The sequence below is a fragment of the Eschrichtius robustus genome, chromosome 13, assembly GCF_028021215.1.
Source record: "Eschrichtius robustus isolate mEscRob2 chromosome 13, mEscRob2.pri, whole genome shotgun sequence".
Lineage (NCBI taxonomy): Eukaryota > Metazoa > Chordata > Mammalia > Artiodactyla > Eschrichtiidae > Eschrichtius > Eschrichtius robustus.
Genome location: NC_090836.1, coordinates 11,667,625 through 11,687,691, shown reverse-complemented (window position 1 = coordinate 11,687,691; position 20,067 = coordinate 11,667,625). Strand labels below are relative to the sequence as shown.

At 46.0% G+C, this 20,067-nt stretch overlaps 1 protein-coding gene across 1 annotated transcript in view; it reads left to right on the top strand.

Annotated features, from left to right (window-relative positions):
• The first annotated feature begins 6,977 nt into the window (after nt 1-6,977).
• Nucleotides 6,978-20,067, top strand: part of GRIN2B (glutamate ionotropic receptor NMDA type subunit 2B) — a 409,459-nt gene continuing 396,369 nt past the window's right edge. Inside the window, exon 1 of the mRNA XM_068560520.1 lies at nt 6,978-7,022. The gene's annotated coding sequence lies outside the window, so the exon portion shown is untranslated. The remainder of the gene's footprint in view (nt 7,023-20,067) is intronic.

Here is a 20,067-nt window from a genome sequence, read left to right as displayed (position 1 = left end):
GATGGATTGGATTCAGCAGAAGGCATTAACATGCATGTTGTCAACTAAGCCTTTACGAATTATTTTTTCAGAGATGATAAACATTCGAATATTTTCTCTGGAAACCAGGAAGCCTGTTTTACTTGAGGTAACGGGCGGGGACAGACCCACTTTGAAGCTAATGCAGCTTCAGACTCCCAGCTACTCACCTGGGGCCCTTTCTAAGACTGTGGGAGAGGCCCTAATAATGTGTCCAAATGTTTTAGTAGAATTTGCAAAAGTAGCATATTTTAATTGCAAATCACTTAAGATTGCCGTCTCTTTCCACTCCAACTTTCTCTGATTTTCCTTCACGCTGGGTGTCCTTGGACTGGCGGTGAGCATCTTTGAGATGAAGCTAAGAGGAGGTTGAGTAGGGAAGAATTTAATTTGGGTTTAGTGAGATGTATTTGTGCAGCTTGCCGTCGGTTTCCTGTGAAGTTATTGCCAGCTGTCCCAAGGAAAACTTCCAGGAAAACTCCACCTGCGCCTTGCACCTACTCACCCAGTATCCTGACATAAAAGTGTCACAGAACATGTGCTCCATGGGTCACCCCCTTGTGCTAGTTGGAAAAAAAGCCGCCCCCCACCTCACCTGAAGTCGTTGACCACTTTTGCATTTTGTCGCAGCTTTTTTTCCTTTTAGATTTTCTCCCCAATAGAGTATGTGACAGCTTAGAATTTTCTTTAAAGAATCAAAGTGCAATGTTTCCCATTAGAAAGCTGCTCAAGCTTTGTAACATGTGTACATCAATATTAAGGCTCTAAAATTTTTCACAGGCTGGGAAGGGAAACCCGAACATAGAGATGTAGAAAAGTTTATTCAAAAGAGTTGATAAAGCTTGATTGTGCCACTTAACCTGCACTTTGGAAAGACATTTTGGGACATTTTAACAAAACAAATGAGAAATTACAGACTGCTGTTTGGGACATATTTGAAGAGTTCCTTCTTTTATTATCTACATTTATTTATTAAAGAACCAAGAGAAAACTTAGATAATAATTAATGTAATATGAAACAAAAAAGATAAAGATTAGCCCTGACATCAATAGAAATCAGTCTGACGTTGGGAAGCAAATTGCAACATTTTTTTTTCAAATTATACCAGAACTATAATTCTCTAAGAAGAAAAGAGAAATTTTGAATAGAAGTAATGAATAGGCTCCTGGATTGTTTGATAATCCAGTTAATGAAGAGGAGTGAGTCATATGTACACATTGGGAAATGATTTAAATTTTTGGTAAGTTTGAGACAAAATACTGATATTGATGAAGATAATGTAAAACTTCATAATACATTGCAAACTGGTTAATGAGTGTCATCAATTCAAGGGATATTTAAGATTAGTCACTGTACAAGAAAACTTGAAACCCTTGAAGCCTTACAATTTATATATAAAAAAAACTTGATAAAGGTTTTCCCTAATTCAACAATTCTGAAAAATGTACTACTACCAATAAGTAAGAAATTTTCCCAAATGATCAACAATAAAGAACAATTTTTGAACAACCATGGTAAAGATCAGACTGGATTCTTTCTATTATTTCTATAGAAAATGATATAATAATCATAATGTGAAGAGGTACTCAAAGAGTATGAAGTAAAAAAATGTAGAAAAGCAAGTATTACAGAAGAGTCAAGCAGTAACTAATAAAAAATGTTATTTAATTTACAGAAGTGTTGCATTTATAAGTATCAGAATTCTTCAGTTGTTGTGATGTATTTTCTCATTTTATGTAAGTATTTACTTTCGCATCCAATTTTCTACACTTTTCCTTAAAGAAGGACTCCAAATTGTAAGCTTCAGGCCCTACCCTTTGGTTTCCATGTTTGATCTGAAAGATGCTGTGAGATGAATATACTTCTATCCTTTTTCTCCAGACGAGGCATGGGCTTTGCATCTGCTGATGGGGCCATGGGCTGTTTGCATCTCCTGGGATCCTTTGGGTCAAGTGAGCTGGCAGAATACCTCCAACAGTGTCATTAGCAGCCTCAGGTGAGCGCTTTTACCTCAATAAATAATGCTGTGAAATATAACCCAACATCTTGTGTTAGAATATTTCTTTCTTTGCTGTCTGACTCGGAGTTAGGAAGTGCATATTTGCAACATTGAGAAATGGTGTTCCAAATTTCATGAATCTGGGTGATCTCTGAAAACAGTTTTGTTGAAAGGTTTGTGGTCCTTGGAGGCAAAGGTTGTTCATTAGTAGTGCAAGTGAGTGACAGGAAGTCTGAGAAATAAGGAGAGAGGTCTCCCTCATTAAGTGGGCACTGGACACCATGGAGAAGAGATACCACCTTCTGCTCACAGGCTGCATGGTCCCTAGAATTAGCTCTTCCAGAGTTGGCAAGACTGCTTGGGAAAGTGGTTTCTAACAGTCATAAAAAATCCTTAATATTTACTGAGACCCCACATGTGTGAAATTGCACCAGTATTGGAGGAGATCATTAAGAGGATGTGACCAGCAGTTGACCCACGAGTCGGACCCAGGCAATATGAAGACTCCTTACACCCTCCCCTTGTCCTTGGAATGTCCATTTCGCCCACTGTTCCTGCCCTAGGAGCCGCTTCAAGGATGCAACCCTGAGAGGATGTATTATTGACACCATCTGGAATGAATATGTGACTGAACCCTGTTAGGGCTGCTATCTAGGTCCAGCAGGTGTGGAGATCTACTCATCTTGCAGCCGCCCAAGACAGCAAGCCTGGTATGTAAGTTCCTTTGCTTATTACAACTGCCACCTACCAATCTGGAGTGGTCTGCCTCTTTCTTTGGTCTCTCCTTGCCCTCTCTGTACCGGGGCCATTTTGAACTGCCCCAGGGGAACTTCTGAGGTTGCCAACCAACAGCCTAGTGCTGGGAATATATGGATACCTAGATGCTGGTCTGTCTCCCTAAGTAGTTAAACAACTAACTGGGAAGATAAGAGATATACTGTACATAAGGATACACCTTTAAGTTTAACCTTATGAAATTGCCTTTTTATTATACGTCAGTAATTAATGGTTATTTCATATGATTAAATACCAGTAGCTTCATACGGTTCAAGATAAATAGCTTATGGAAGTATTGTTCTCCTTTTGGGCCAGTTCTTCATAATGCAGGACCAAATGTTCAATTTGGTGTGTGTAGTATCTCGTGCCTGGGTCATACATGCCAGTGGCATCACCCAGTCATTTCGTGCAAATTCCTCTACACATTTCCAAATGCAGAGGGCGGAGTTGGGGGATGGTGGTGAGGTGCCAGACCTCATTTAAAAATCCTTGAAATTGTTACAGAAATCAATTCAGGCTTGGTTGACAGAAAAATATCCTCTGTGGACTTGGAACTTGAGCTAGAAACTGAAAGAGAGGGTGGACTTAATTACGGAGAGGGGATCTGAGAGCTCATCCTTCTCTCTATACTTACAAAAATGAACAGGCAGGAACGGAATTGCTGGGTCCAGGAAAGGAATAAAATAAGAGAATTGGTCCAATTTTGGTGAAGGGGATCAGGGATAGGAAGGGGAGGGTGGGCTCTGAGGTTTAAAAAAAAAAAAAAAAAAGTAGATTAAAGGTCAGCCTTGAGTGAGATTGGATACTATTGTGAAGTTAATGGGCATTCCTGGAAAACTCCGGGAGGAGTGTTTCAGGAAAGCCCCACAGGGCCCTTGCTCTCCTCATCCTACACCCCTCCTCGAATCCACAGGCTAACGATTGGAAATCTACACGTGGAGTGCCTGGGTTGGCCATTGTGTGTCAAGGGGCACAGCAATTCAGGGCGCCTCTGCAGTTCTCCAAAGAGGTGGAAGATCAGCCTTACCCTGACTTAGAAAAATAGCTCTACCATTACTGAGAAAGAATAATTCACATGTGAACACACTGTGTTTGTGTTTTCTTGTAATGCTTATGTGTTTGTGTGTGTGTTAAAAATCTTACATTCAAAGATTCGGCCTATCAAAATCAGGAAACATGAAAGAATTAGTTCAGATGTATTATGGGTGCTGTCTGGTCTATAGGAGGACCCCATTCTATATAGATCAAAGCACCCAGCTACTAGGTGTGAACACTTCACACAGGATTGTTACCCGTGTGTTTATATGGCTGCTTCTCAGGAATGTGGGTAAGAAGCTCATGATATAACCAGAATGCAAATGCTCCACCACTGTAATATTCTGTATCTCTGAAGAGACAATGGATCTGAATAAAAATGCCTACACAATGATATTAATATTAAAATTAAACAATACTACAGGTGGTGATAAAATAGAAAGCAGCTTAAGAGGGAGAGAAATGAATAGATGTTTGCTTTTTACAAGAGGGTGGGTTTGTAAATGCCCTGAAATCTAGTTTCATTTAGGGATTATTCACCTGTCTCGTCATCTTCTTCTCAAGGTCTTTAAATAACAGGATGTACTTTAATAAAAAATTCCAAATTCTTCAAACCTTCACTAGCAGTCAGCAAAGCACACACGTAATCTGTACTACACAATTTAGCCCCTAACTACGTTTACCTTGCTTTGTTTCCCACGGTTTTACGCGTCAGCCTCATGTGCTCAAAATAGATCTTAAGCCCCTTGAAGGCAAGAACCCGGCTTTAAACTGCGTCCAGCACACGCCACGTACTTACGAAGCAAAGGCTGATTTATGGAAAATCAAGCAAGGATCTTAAATCTCAAACCGCAGCCCCGCCCTGGAGACGCTTTCCGCAGCGGTGCGGGGCCGCCCGCCGCGGGCACTGTCTCGCTCCCCGCACCCCTTGGCCGCCCTTCCTCGCTGCCGTTCCCCACTGCGGCCAGCAGGAGGCGCCACGGACTCGGGTTAAGCGTTCTCCCCCTTCCTACCCCACTTCCCCCAGCACGTGACGTGGGAAGCTGCCTCCGCCGGAGACTTAGCATTAGGAGTGAGGGGGTGAAGGGGTCTGGGGGTGGGGTGGGAGATGTGGAGAAAGAGAACACGCGCGCACACACACCCTGGGAGCAGGAACATCTTTCCTAGCTTCGCGGGTTTCTCCTCCCACCAGAGCAGTGTGTGAGAGGTAGGGGTGTGTGTGTGTGGGGGGGGGGGCACGTTTTTGAGTGTGAGACCCAAATCCAGACCAGGCAGCCTGTGATCTCCCGCCCTGCCCCCGTACCCGGTGATTAATCCCCCGGTTTCTTACTCTCCCCTCCTCCCCCTCCTCCTCTTCCTCTCCCGCCGCGGCGCGGTTGACTTGCCCCCGCCCGCTTCCCCTCCCCCGGCTCCCATCATCACCAGCTGGAATCTGGGCGCCTGCCTCTCCACCCCCCACCTTTTTGGAGAAAGGCAGGTCCCCCACCCCCTCTGAAAAACCACTTCCTTCGGCTTCTTCACCTCTAGGAAATCTCGGGGCTTTGCTCTATCGAAAGTGCTCGGCTGGGTGATTTTTGAGCACCACCCTCCAGAAGTGCTGGCGTCCGGATGCATTTTCCTTTGCTTTGCAAAGAAGAGTCGTGAACTTCAAAACCCTCCGAGACGGATTATTAATCCTGCTTTGCAGGAAAGGAAAACCCTCCATCCTCGGCCACCGGGCACCCCTCTCCGGAGACCCTGCTATCGCCCAGGCGCTCCGAGCCGGTACGTAAATATTCGCCTTGGAGTCTCTTGTCTCAGTTTTGGGGGGGGGGGAATGGGGGTGTCAGGAAGATAAAGGGTCTAAGCAGTGGAGTCGTTAACCAACCTGGCATTAAGTAAAGCTCTTAAAGCCTGCAGAGCCCGGCACTTGCTCATTTGGACGTGGCTTTTTAAAAAAGGTTTTTCAGGGTGAAGGGATAGGGCACTCTCTGGTCTTTTTTTGGGGGGGTTAGTCCCCTTACCGAGCAGAGAGGCTGGGCATCGGTGCCCCGGGCCGGAGCCACGCGCCGCGACCATCCGTCCAATCGACACGTTTCAGGTGAAGCCCCGTGAGCTGCACAGCAGCGCGGCGGCGGCGGCGGCGTGAGTGTGCGCGGGGGTGAGTGTGAGTGCGCGCGCGGGGGCGCGTGCGTGTGTGCGCGCGTGTCAGTGTGCCCCTTCCAGGGAATGCCCAGTGTGCACTCGGTGCACAATCAGAACCCATTCAGCGCGAGCCCGGGGTGGGAGGAGGCGCTGCTGTTGGAGACGATGGGGAGAGCGAGACAGACACGTCAGCAGCACTGCAGATGGGGCTGGGGGCCGCACTTGCTGGCGAGTTAAGTCGGGGTTGTGTTTCTGCGTGTGTGTGAGTGTGTGTTGCTACGTGGAGCCGCTTCTCCCTCCCTTCCTCCCTGCTTCCCACTTCCCTCCTTCGCTCCCTCCCTCCCTCCCTCCCTCCCTCCCTTTCTCCTCCTCCATTCAGGTTGGCTTTCCCACCTCGCATCCATGCCTGTCCCAGGAATGGTATAGCCAGACCTTTTCTGAATTATTTATAGACCGGTGCCAGCTGTGTGCAATTCCTCTCGTGTGCACTCTGTGGGAAATGCAGGGTTTCCTCCCCCTTTTCCTTAAAACGAATTGATCTCTTTTTCGGAATGCATTTTTCTCACCCTCTGGGGGACACTCGAATCAAACCTTGACCGCCTCTTTTTCCCCCTTAGGAAGGGGACGCTTTGGGAATGACCATGCTCCACGGAGGGACAGAGCCGGCCCCCAGCTTCTCTACACAGAGCCTCCTCCACTAAAGCTCCAAAAATCAAAAACCGTAATTGCCAGAAGAATCATTAAAAAAAAAAAAAAAAATAGTCCAGCCACTAACCTCACATGCAAACGGAATAATCGCTCTGGGTTCTGCATTGTGAGCTGCTCTCCATACCCTGAATTACCTTTGAAGTCCATCTTTTTTTTTTTTTTTTTTCCGTTGAATTTGCATCCCTTCAAGACACAAGATTAAAACAAAATTCACGCTAAATTGGATTTTAAATGATCTTCCTTTTATTTATCGTCTGTCTTTCTTATGTGGATATGCAAGCGAGAAGACACGACTGGATATTCCCAACATGCTCACTCCCTTAATCTGTCCGTCTAGAGGTTTGGCTTCTACAAACCAAGGTAGGGCAAATTCTATTTCATTTTCTTCTCACCTGGGGCAGGGATTCCGTGTTTATCTCTCTCTTCAAGTCCCTCATGTGGATTTTTTGGGGGGAAGAAAAGGTAACAAGATATTCAAATAATGCTGTTTGGGGAAGAAGGCTTGTTACAAAGGGGGAAATCTCCCATGTTATTTCTTTTCCTTCCTCATCTAACAGGTTTTGGGTTTTTTGGAGGCAGTGGGGGTGGATGTATGTAGGGACAGATGTTGGATGGCATAAGGGTTGGGAGACCTGTGTGATTTTCAAGTTAAATAGCCATTTATTCACCCCAAGCTAAAGCTCTGATTTTTTTTATGGGAATCGAGAAAGCTTTTTCTTTTTCTCAGGCTGGTTTTTCCCCTTTGCCACTTCCATGTCTCTCTAGCTCCTGTCTCTACCTTCCTAGGTATCCTCCTCATGCCTTTTAAAAAATGAAATAATGAATGAGATTACTGTGGCTATTGCCCCGAAGTCCACTTGCTGTCTAAATGCTGACTCTGGGCCCAGAGATCCCGGGAGGCCTACTGCAGAGGGACAGGTCTAGGTGGGGAATCAGGCTGGCCTCAGAACACCTGGAATTGGAGGATGCTGCAGGTTAAGAGGACTTAAATCTTAAGCTTGGAAAGAAGGAATTCTGTCAGTATCCTGCTTTTTAATTTGTATTTTTTTGTGTGCTATTATATTTGAGCTATAAATTTCTCCTTCTGTCTGCACATCTATTTATACCCACACATCCTCCGAGCAAACTGTTACTTCCACACTCTTGCAAAATGGCTATCTTGCAGAGTTCTAAAATGCTGTGTGTGTGGCAGGGGTGCAGAATTCGACACGTGAGTCTTTGTGTTAAACAAAGAGATGTGCCGTTTGCATGTGTTAGCCTTGGACCCTCCAAAGAGAATTAATACTTACATTTTTCTCCCTCTCAGCAAATTCTACAGCATGTGCAATGTGGCTAGGTGTGGTATATTCATGCACTTGAAAAGAAAAATAGCAGGAGAAATGGAAAAGACTTAGCTAATGGCTCTTCAGCTAGTCGCTCATGCAATCCAAGACAACTCCTAGGAAATCAGATCGCCCACGGGCTGCAGGGCCAAGGTGGTAAGCTGGTTACTCCTCACCTTGGTCCACTGACCATATATCCCCAAACTCCGAAGGCACCCAAGGGCAGGAATCAGGTTGAGATCAAGATCTTCAAAATAACGTAGCAGAATCACTAGCACCAATAATCTTCCTGAAAGTATTCTCCCCCTAAATCTTTTTTCCAGTATTTTTGATAATACTTTGAAACAATCCAAAATACTAAAGGGATATTGGGGAAGACATTGAAGGTCCTTGTCACTCAACATCCTGGTAGAAGAGAGTTCTTCATTGTCCAGAAAGGATGGATAGAATCCAATTCACTACTCCCCTCCCCCAGGTTTCATTCTCTTGAGCGTTTCTTGCTTCAGCACTCATCTGTAACCATGGTGTCATCGGAGTGGCGGGTTGGGATCCCACTTTGAGCCGTGCTCGCCATGTCTACAAACAGCTGAGGTGACCCAGTGTGTGCTCACCTGAGACACCTGAGCTCCTTCCCCATCTGCTTCTACTCCTTCAAGTGGGAGGAGGAACTCTGAATTTTACTTAAAAATAGAACAGAGGTGTGGGTGAAAATAGCAGCCCCGTGCGCCATGATTGCATAGGTAGGATGAGCAAGGTGAGGTGCGTCTCCAAGGGCATCGCCCTGTTTGCATTCCTGGGGCCACGACAGTGCTCTACACCGGTCATCATGTTGATTGGTGGCGAGGTTGCCAGGAGGCCTTTCGACAGAGTCTCAGCCCCGTTTGCCTTGAATGCTAATAGGGTGAAGCCAGGTTCCAGGCCATTGGTAGTTGGCTCTAAGACTGGGCAAAGGACAAGACATTGAAAGGGGAGGAAGAGGGCTAGGCGGTGGGAAACCACAAAGAGGAAAGGATGGACTCCATCCAGAAAGTGCTTGTTGGGATTCAAGGAGGAATCGCCACAGGTGGTCCGTGTCTTTCCACATCCAGAGCCGTTTTGGAGACCTTGGGAGGAGGCGGCTGGCCCCTGTCCTCGGGAGTGGACGCCATGCGGCTGTGACTCAGTGGTGCTCTGGGCAGCCTCAGGGCCACTGTTCTCTCCCCTTTTTTCCCCTCACAGCATAAAGAGCTGACCGGGTTCTATTTTGTCTTCTCCCCTCCTGCCACCCCCCTGATGGTGTGGGCTACATGGCAGAGAAATGTGGCTGCTGGTGGGAGGAAGAGCACATTTAATTTCAATCGAGGTGCCTCCATGATGTGCAATTAAGAAAAAAAAAAATTAGTAGGAAATAAAGACTTCCCAGGAAAGCACGGTTGAAGATGTTAGGTTGGAGATTTCAAGAGAAGCTGAACAACATGGTGTCTTCTGTGCCTGTGTTTCAGGTGTAGCGAAGCATGATGGATCTGTGAACACAGGATGATATGGCAGCTTAGAGACAGATGCTGAAAGTAAGGAGAGGAGCAGGGTGTGCCCTGGGGTGTCTAGTGCCTTCTCTCCATTGGTTCCATCCCTGGGAAGCCTGTCTATCTGAAGAGCCTTGTTTTGCCACTGTAAATGTATCATATATCGGGAGGTAGATAGAGGTAAAGAGAGTAAGTAAGAAGGCGAAATGACAGAAAAGGAGGAGGAAGAGAAAAAATTCCTCTAGTCACTACTTTGCACACCCAGTGCCTTTCTTTTAGGCTGAGCTGGAAGAGAGACTTCCTCTGGTGAAGGGATGAACAGCAGGTACCTTGATTTTGTGTTCCTGCTTCACTTCCAGAAAGATGGCTTCAGAACCTTGACGGTCTCCCTTGACTTTCGCGTCCACACATCCAGCCTTGTGTGGGGAGGGGCAGCGGGTACCTGGGAGGGGGACACGTGCACTAAAATTGGTTGGTGGGATGAATGGAGAAACCGGACTGAGCTGATGCAGCCCTTGGCCACATCATCACCTTGTAAAACCTTCTCCCGTTACCTCCACGAATATGAGGAATCCAGGATGCAGGGCTCCTTTTTTTTTTTTTTTTTTCCTTTTTTCCTATTTTCTTGTTCAAGAATATGAAAATGGAGGCGACACAGCCACTAGTACTGACAGGCTAAAGGAGAAATTTAGTTAATATTTATAGACTATGAACTAGAGAAGGAGGCGGGGGGAAAGGACAGGTTATGTGTGAAGAAACCAGAGCAAAAAAAGCAGCCTGTAGGAGCCAGGTGGAACTCATCATTCTAAAGGTTGGGAAACTATTGTTCTGAACAATGACCTTCTCTCCGTAATGATGGAGAGTACAAAAGAGCTCATCTCGTGTAACTTGTTGGGGTCAGGAGTGGATAAGCTCCTTTTCTTCACTGCTGTTCTGCACCCTCCTTAAGAATTCTAGAAATTTCTTCCTTTCAGTAAACTACCTTTGCAGTCTCTGCTACTGTGCATGCATGGTGTGCACGGTATCCTGGTATCGCAGGGTATCGTCTCTCTCTGTAAATAAATATGGATCCAAAGAGTTATTGGTCTAAATGAATTGTTCACATTTATTAAAGTGCATCTCTTCTTTGCAACCACAAGAAGACGTCTCCAGGGAGAGTAGATTAGTGGTTGAATTGATACTATCTTTCAGAAGGATGCAGAAAATAGAACAGAATGTGAAGGAGCAGGCGTAACTCAGAGGAGATGGGTTTCTACCGTGCACCTGTGGCTGTTAATGGTATGTCTGTGGCTACCATAGAGAGAATGGAGAGAAGTGAAATATTGATTAGTGAAAGATGCTATTTGTTGTTTGTTCTGGTGGGTACAGGAATGGTTTGCAGTTACGTTGTTAGATGAGATCAAGAATATGAGAGCCCTTTGGCACTTTTGAAAGCATCTCCTCTGGCCTTCTCATTTAATAGATGAAGAAACTGAGATCCAGGGAGATTAAGTGATTTGGTTAAGGTTGGGGCAGTTGCTTAGTGCCAAGTCTCTGTGCACCACACCATTGAATAGAGTGAGACGTGGAGGTTATTTGTGGATTTCAGACGTCTACATCAGTGCTTCTCAAACTTTATTGTAAATAGGAATCACCTGGGGACCTAGTTAAAATGTCCATTCTGAATCGCCAGGTCTGGGGTGGTACCCAAGATTCCGCATTTCTAACAATCTCCCAGGTGGTGCCAAAGTTACTGGACCATGCATCATGGGTCTACGTCATTCCTGAACCTAATTCTATATCATGGTTAACATTGGCAGCTCCACGTATATTTCTGCTTTGAGGACTTACAGCATTTCTGCTTTGTTCTTAAAAATAGAAAAGAAAAATCAGAAAGGAACCTTTGTATTTAAGTTCACCTGTGTCCTCTCTTCCCTCACTCTTCCACCCACATATATCATTTGCCTCTTCCCCTTCCATACTCTATGCCTTCTTATGCTGGTCCTTCTCATAACTGATTCTTCTCCCTCTTTTTATGAACTCCTGCTTCTGTGTTTCTTTATTAGTATCTCTTGGTCTCTTTTCTTTCACACTATCTCTTCTTTTAACTTTATTTATTTTTATGACTTCTGCTCTCCTCAATTATTCAACAAACATTTGTTAAGGACCAATATTTGTCAAGCACTGAGTTATGAAAAAGAATTAGCTCTGGTCCTTACCTTCCAGTAACTCAGGATTTAATGGGGGAGACGTGTAAAGAGACCACCATATCCTTAGGTAAGAGCTGTAAGAGAGAGCAGCCTGGGAGAAGGAGGTGGGCTTCATGGAGGGGTTGACATTCAAACTACATCTTGAAAAATAATTAGGACTTTTATAGAAGAAGGAGAGAATGGTCCTCTTAGGAGGATGGAGAGCAGGTGGAGAGGCAAGTGGTGTGAAGGGGCACGCCTCCTGCTCTTCCTCGCCTCCTTAAACTCGGGGAGAAGATCAACACAGGAATGTGCTGGTTCACTGATTAGGAATTTCAGATTCCAAATGATGAGGCCAGAGGATGAAGTCAGGGTCTTGTTGAAAGAAGAGGGAAGAGGCTCTCATTGCTGCTTTAGTGGTAAATGAATGCTAGCCCTGTTTATTAGGCTTGCCTCTGGAAGGGAGCAAATGATACAATTTTCATTTTAGGCCACTGGCTTGCAACTAACTCCGTTGATGGCCATTATAAAGAAAGGGACAGCTGTTAGTCGGTTTGTAGTCAAGGAGAGAGCTGGATCCTAGCCCAGGTCAAGCTACTGGGAATGAAGGCCCAGCCTAGTCCCATGTGTTTCTAGAGTAGGGAGGCAGAGAGATGCCATGCCATCCGGACACTAGCTGCTTTCTTTCATGGCGAAGGGGAGTGATGGAAGAAAAGGGGCATAGTGACTCGCAGGGCATTCACAAAATGTTTTGGTAGCCTTATTAGATGGCCTCTTGTTTCAGGAGTATTCTTCATGGGGATGCCCAGGTGTAGAGATGCTAGGAAGACACCTTTAGCTACCACTTCATTAAACTGTAGCATTGGTGCCTAAGGGGAGATGGATTGGAAATGAATGTTCCTCTAAATTTTATTTGCACCTTTTTCTGTTCCCCATCCTTCTACCCTTTTCCCGCCACTTTCACCATTTCTCTGTATATGGTGGTCTGTATTCATTTCATTAGCAAAAGGAACCTAAGCTTGGCCTGAAGACTTTTTAAAGACCCACCTGCATGTAAAGAGAGTATCCTGAGTCTGAAGGTATGTGGATGAGCAGATGCCATCACTGGGTGGTGGGACATTCATTTCAAGGTGACTTAAGGGGCAGAACGGTGGAGGCATAGTGACAAGGCTGTGCTTAGAGGGATGGGGAGGGGGCGAGGAGGAGGCCAGACCCGAGAGAGTGGCAGGCCTGGAAGGAAAGAGAGGCCCAGGCTTTGGCCCTGCTGGGGTCCAGCCTTTTAAGGGGGGCAGGGGGGCGGTGTTTGTCATCTGTCGTGGAGAGCTTCTTAGATCAGCAGAGTTTAAGGTTTCGAGGTTAACTCACTCGACTCCTGACAGCCAAACTGTGCTTCACACACGCCATCCTCTGTGGCTTTGCTCATTGCCTCATTCAGACTGTAAATTTCCATCTTTAGAAAGAAATGTCAAGTCTAAATTTCTTATGAATCTTTGTATAGACCCTCTCAGGGCTTCAGCTGGTTAGAATTTCTTAGGAAGTCAGGTCTTGTTTCTTTTGGAGAGGCGGGACTTCAAAACAATGGCTGGGATGAAAGCTGCATAGTTCAGGGAGGGGAGAAGAGAGGCTTGGGAGAAACCTGAAGCTTAGCTGATGTCTTTACTCCTTTTCCCAAAGCCCACTGTACTCTGTGAGAATGCCCAGATGTTCTGGATCAGTCCTCCCACCTTCAAGGGGCCTTAGTCTGGTCACTAGTAGCTGGTGTCTTTGGATTAGAGATCAGGGTTTCTTGTGTGCATCCAAATACACGCACACACACCACCACTAGACTTGTGTACATAGGGGCATGTTTGTGCAGGGACTTCCCTACCAAACAGTAGTCAAAAATAATCTTAAATACAGTAAATGTGTCTGTGCGTTTAGGTAAGTAATGCGTGTGTGTGTGAGGAAGACCTGGGATAATAAGAATATTAATGCTGGACTTCCCTGGTGGTGCAGTGGTTAAGAATCTGCCTGCCAATGCAGGAGACACGGGTTCGAGCCCTGGTCCGGAAAGATCCCACAGGCTGCGGAGCAACTAAGCCTTTGCACCACAACTACTGAGCCTGAGCTCTAGAGCCTGCAAGCCACAACTACTGAGCCTGTGAGCCACAACTACTGAAGCCCGCACGCCTAGAGCCTGTGCTCCGCAACAAGAGAAGCCACTGCCCTGAGAAGCTCACGCACTGCAACGAAGAGAAGCCCCTGCTCCCACAACTAGAGAAAGCCCGCGCGCAGCAACGAAGACCCAATGCAGCCAAAAATAAATAAAATTTAAAAAAAAAAAGAATATTAATGCTGACAGCACCTTGGAGATTATCTGTCTTCCACAACCACCATTTTGAAGCTGTGAAAATAGGTCTAAGGTTAGCCACGTGGTCTAAAGTCGTGTACACGTGGCAGAGCCATGTCCACTGAATCTCTTTTCAGTACTTTCCCCTCCATTGCCCTGCCCCACTCGTCCCTTTGGGGTGCCTGACCCCTAAGTCAGCCAGTGGTGAGCGTTTGCTCATCCCCACATCTTCTGAGCCCAGGGTATCGCATACTCCCTGGATAAGCAGTGGGTCTTTAAAATGTCAGGTTTCCCCAGGGTATCCGGTAGCTGCCTGCATGATGATGGGGGAGGTGGTGGTCTTGGGAGTTGGAAGCTCCTTTTTGTTTCTGCTTGTGTTATTTTACTTGGGGACCATGGTTGAAGCCATGGCCACTGGCTGTTGATTTCCTCATTTCTGGAACAGCAAGACAGGCTAAAGCAGTGCTTCTTAACCCCAGGTCAATAACACAATCGCCTGCAGAGCTTCGGCAAAAATAAATACAAAAACTAAACAGCAACATCCCGTGGACATGGGATGTCCATGCCCAGGCCGTACCCCAAACAGTTAAATCAAAATCTTTCAGGGAGGCAGTCAGGCAGTGGTCATTTAAAAACGTTTCCCAGGGATTCTCACGTGCGGCCGTATTTGAAAACCACTGGGCAAGATGATTGACAAGGCCCCTATTAGCTCTCAACATCGTGCAGTCCTAGCATTTGAATGTGTAGACTGAGACCCTGTCGCCGTTAAACTGTCCCATGAGTAGCATGAGGGTCCCTGAGTCAGAGGTCAAAAGAAGTGGTTGGAATAGGAGGGGATTTAGCGTACAGAGTGCACACCAACGGTGGAACTGGTGTGCAGTTAAGAGCAGAGCTATATTTACCTTGCTCCTGAGTGCTCTCGCCAGTGACACAGGCTGGGGTGGAGAGTTAGGGAAGTCGGGGCTGCTTTCCCAGACACCCTTGAAACAGGTGTGGCTGGGAAGTAGGGCGAGCGGCCCTTGGTTCGGCAAACATCCTCTGTTCCACTTAGTCTTTATTGAGGGTGCCCCATTTCTTGTTTTGGAGAGGAAGCCTCATTTCACTCCTTTGTAACGCTGTAAATGTAGGAAAACTATTAATAAACGGGGCTGGCTAAGCAGACCCTGATTGACTGGTGAGGGGTGTGAATGGTGCAATTATCTTAGTGCCAGTTGGGATCCACCAGCCCTGGTCTCCTCCCTCTCAGTGCCTGAAATCGAGTATTAAAGGCATGAAGAGGAGGAAGAGGGTGGGAGGCATTAAGCTTCGTTCTTCTGTGACTGTTACTTTAATCACTGACTATTAGGCTGGCTGGGTTAATCGTTTTCTCACCTCCTTCCTTTTTGACTCCCTCCCTTCCCCATTTAAAAATAAACATGAACCCAAATGTACAGAGACGAGGGGAAAAAAGCAGATTTATGGATCTGTGTTCCTTTAGAAAGACAAATCATAAGAAAGTAAAAATACTAGTTCTGTTGTGGACGTGTGCAAGGTTGTGAGCGTGGTTTGGAGTCACGGTGGAGTTTGGTGGGATACGCAGGAGTGTGAGCTGCTGAACGTCTAGGAGAAACCTAAGCCGTGCACTCACTGATCTGCATTTCCACATATCTATTGGCTGGCCCTATGGAAGCAAAACATCCAAATCACTGAGATACTGCAGCCTCTCCCCTTGCATTTCTCACCATGCAGACCACGCATTGCATGGGGCCAGAATTGATGTCTTCAGGGTTTGTGGCTCTCCTTTTGATCACCTTGTTAGAAACTCCAGGATTGTTTCTGGGCTTAATGGGAAGGAGAACACATTTCAGTCCTGTTCTGGTTCTGTTTATGCCTGTATCCTGGTTTTTCCTTCAGCTCACAGAGGAAGAGAGACTGTAGAAGAAATCTGACCCTGACCAAATACAGGTGCTCAGATTTGGAAGATCTTTCTTGGTAGGAACATGCTGACCCCTTGGCTTTTTGGAGAAAAAAACTACTGGATGGGTTTTCATAGAGCCTCCATATAGAAGAGAAATCACTTTTGTTTGTTGATTAATTTGTCAATTTTCCATGAGAACATTTTTCCTGCTTTATGTCGCCTTATGTCCTCCGAGCTTAGCAGAATGCTCTGTGCACATGGGCACTGCTCAGAAACGCTGGTTGCCGATACAGATGACATTCGGAAATGAACGTGCACTGAGGATAAAGTTGACATATTTATACCTTTTATGTTTCCATTTCCTTGCCACACAAGCACCTCTTGATGCTCCGGGTGAACTTTACGAAAGCTGTGTGGCTGAGAGTGTCTTTAGTGCTAGCTGCAGGCCGACAATGAAAATATACCCATTTCTTAGTGCCTTACTTCTCTGAGCTTCATTTTACGTTGTGTTCAATAAGGTATTTCTTCCAAAAGCTCCCACTCATCACTTATTACGCTTTTCCCCTTCCCTTCAAATCCCACGTAAATACTGTCCATCCCTCAGTGTCCACCTCAAAAACTGTCTCCTCCACCAAGTCTTGCTTGATCTTCCCAGCTAGAAATAAGCCCTCCCAAGTCGTTCGTTTATGTACTGGTTTTATTTTCCCTCTGTTTGTAGTACCTGTCTCATGCTGGCTTTTGGGGCACATCCCTAGGAGGGCTTTTTCATCTCATGTCCCCCAGTTGCCTTCACTGTTCTGGGCTTTCTGTAATAAATAGGATCATGGTTACTCACCTTCTCCTTTTTATTCTGTATCTCTTCACAGAGATGCTTTGATTTCAAGATAAAATTCAGAGTTGGCTCTGAAAATTATGTATGGTCTTTTCACCACCACAGCAGGGCATCTCATTTATCGATAAATCTGGGTTTATGTACCTCGGTTTACGTAACCTCAGTTGGAGGTTAGGGAAGGGAGTGAGAAGGTCCTGGCATTAGGTAGCCAGAAATTGTAGATCATTTTGGAGATAAATGGTGGAATGAAAATACTAAGAATTATTGCTGTTAGTTTAAATATAATAATTATCTAAAAGGAATTGCCTCATTTTTGCTTAAGACAATTTCAATTTCCTGTTGAAATTGGGCCTTGAATTGGCAATAGATATGCATGGTTCCATTATATATATATATATCATATTCTGGGTTACATTAACATATGTTATCTCATTCAGTCCTAACCAGAAGGCTGACATTATTTTGTTTCTCAGATGAACAGAGTGAGGATTCGAGAGGACAAGGGCACATGGCTGTAAGCAGCAAGCCAGGAATCCAGCTTAGGTGCTCTGGTTCTAACCCCTGGCTCTGTAAATTCTACAGAGCCGCCTCCGTGTTAAAGGAGGTGAGGGTTTATGTGTAGAGGACCCCGGAAACAGCACGTACTCTGAAAGTTCAGCTAAAGTGACTTCCTTCTAGCTCCCTTCTCTTTAGGCTTTGCTCTTTGCAAAAGGCAAAGTTGTTTTCAAGTGGAAAAACGCATCCTATAAAATAGCCAGTTTCTGGACCATAATTTAATTTAGTGAGGGCAGAAGGTGAGAAAGCCATGGCACTGGCAATCAGCATCTCTTTGATTTCACATGATGGTTAAGGCTTGGGCACCATCTTCTTAGCCTGTTCCTACCATTCTGTAAATATACTTCACCTCCACCTTGAAGACTCTACTTCCTTTAAGAGGAAGTAGTCCTCTGCTCACTTAATCTTGGACATTTTGATGATTACCCATTTTCTCTTACCTATTTCTTTCTCAAACCCATTTGTAAACTACCACTTCGAGTGGAGCCTAATGGTTAAAGGAAGAGAATGGTGGTCCAGAATCCTGCTTCGTAGTTGTGTTTTTATTAGTAAGGGAACCCACTATTATTGTTCTATGAGATACACTTGCTTCATTCCCAAAAGGGAACTCGTTTTGTTTCAAATATCTGCATTAACTATTGACTCAGAAGGCAGGTTTGTTTTTTGTTTTTTTTTTTAAAATAAAATAAACATACAAGACAAAGGTTCAATTTCCTATATCTTTATTTTTCTATTTAAGAAAAGAGGTTGTGTCTTGGTGCCACAGGGAGTTCTGGTACCTTACTTAGCTTTATCACATGCATATTGTAAAACTACTTTTCAGTAACTTGAAGCAAAGTGGTATTGAGGGAGGAACACTGGCCGAGGGGCCGGGAAACCAGGTCCCGTCTCAGCGCCAGGTCAGCGCTGTGGGTGCTGAGTGACTTGGGCAAGTTACCCAACCTCGCTGAACTTGCGTCCTCACCTGTAAAATGAGGTCTTTAGGGGGAGACAGTGGCTGTGTTGTGGGTCAAATGAGGAAACGTAAAGAATCCCCTCAAACCATGAGTTTCACACGCACACGTACAGTATCGTTGTTAATAACTCCATCCTGCTCAGCGTAACAGCCTTGCAACGGCCTCCAGAGCCATCCACGCGCTCCCCGTGGGCAGGAGAAGAGGGGGTATCTGACTGGGGTCGGAGCAGGCAGCCGAGGCCCCGGAATTTGGAACGCAGAGCTGCACCAGGCACTGAGACCTGTGGTTTTTAATCTTTGGTCTCTGTCTCCTCCTCAGGTTCTCTTTCACAGTATTTATCTAGAAAACTAGACAAATGCTTGTCAGAAAGGAGAGCAAGACTAATCTTTCTAGCTTTATGTGTAGAACCATTTTTCCAGGCTTATCTTTTCTTGTTACACGGGCCGAGAAGAGGAGAGATGGAGATGGCGACGCAAGCGGAGGAGAAGGCTAACGTGAAAGGCGGTCTCACTCTCCTCGCCTTTGCTCTCGCCTCTCGCTCTGTCTGCGGTGCCCTCCCCACCGTCGCCCACCTGCCTCCCTCCTATTCCGCCTTCAAGATTGTGCTCCAGGGCTCCCTGGTCCCCCCGAGGCTGGAATCACTGCCCTATTCCTGCTCCCATGGTGCCCTGGTTTGAAATGACTCTTGCTGTGTCTCCATCCCATCCATCGCCTGATGCGAATTTCTCAAGGGCAGAAAGCACCTCTACCCTCTACCCGGTGTGCGCCTAGCAGGGTGCTGGCACGGGGTGGGCACGTACCAAATACCTGGTGGCGTGGCGTGAGCACCTGCAAGCTCTGTGTTCAGTGCTTCCACGCATGAATGAACCTGACGGTCCCAACCTCCTCAGAGGTATGAATAGTTATTACCTACATTTTATGGGTGAGGATACTGAGGCCACGGAGAAGTTAAAGCTTGCGTAGCTCAAGTGGCAGAGCCAGGATTTGAACCCAGCCGTCTGGCTGGAGCTCACTCGTGCTCTTAAGCTTTACGCTCCACAGCTTTGTAGTAAATTTTTATGGTTGACTTGAGCGGTCAGACACTTAGAAGAAACATATGGTGTGTCCGGTTCTCCATAATAAGGATGGTGGAGCGAGGAGAAGAGCGTGCACAGCAGACTTTGCAGGGTGGTTAGGACCATGCTCCCGAGGGGCTCCTTAGATATAGGACCCACCCGGGACCAGCTTCCAGGAAAGCCTGGGAATGTGCTGGTGTCGTCATTGTTGAGTTTTGCCGTGGACGGAGTGGGGTGTGCTTCTCTACTCCTTGCTGTCGTCCCCTTTTGGTTCCTTAAGGTTTCCTGGCCACCATCTCTGCCAGTGGCACTTCAGGGGTCCCTGGCGGCCTGCTGGACTGCACTCCCCCTCATCCTTTCTTACCGCAGTCTAACATGGTGGCAGGTCCAGAAAACAGCAGTTGAAAACAAGCCCTCCGGAGTCAGACAGCCAGCGTTTCTGTTCAGCTCCTTTAGTTTACTGGGCAGATGCTTCACTTCTCTGTAGCCCCAGATTCCTTCCGTAAAAGGTGACGTAGTCATAATTCTGGTCTTTCAGTCATTGTGAGAATTAAGTGAGTTAATTTCACTTTGAACAGTACGTGTCACAGAGTAAGCATTCAATAAGTAGTAACTACTATGACAGCCCCTGGGCCCAACCGAGTCAGAGCGAGTTTGGTGGTGAGGGTGTAATGCATAGTTGTCCCAAGTATGGGGCAGTCGTTTCTGGCTTAGGGCCCTCCAGATCAAGACTGGCATTGGCTTCTTTGTATATCTCATCATATCATAGATGGCAAGAGAAGAAAGTAT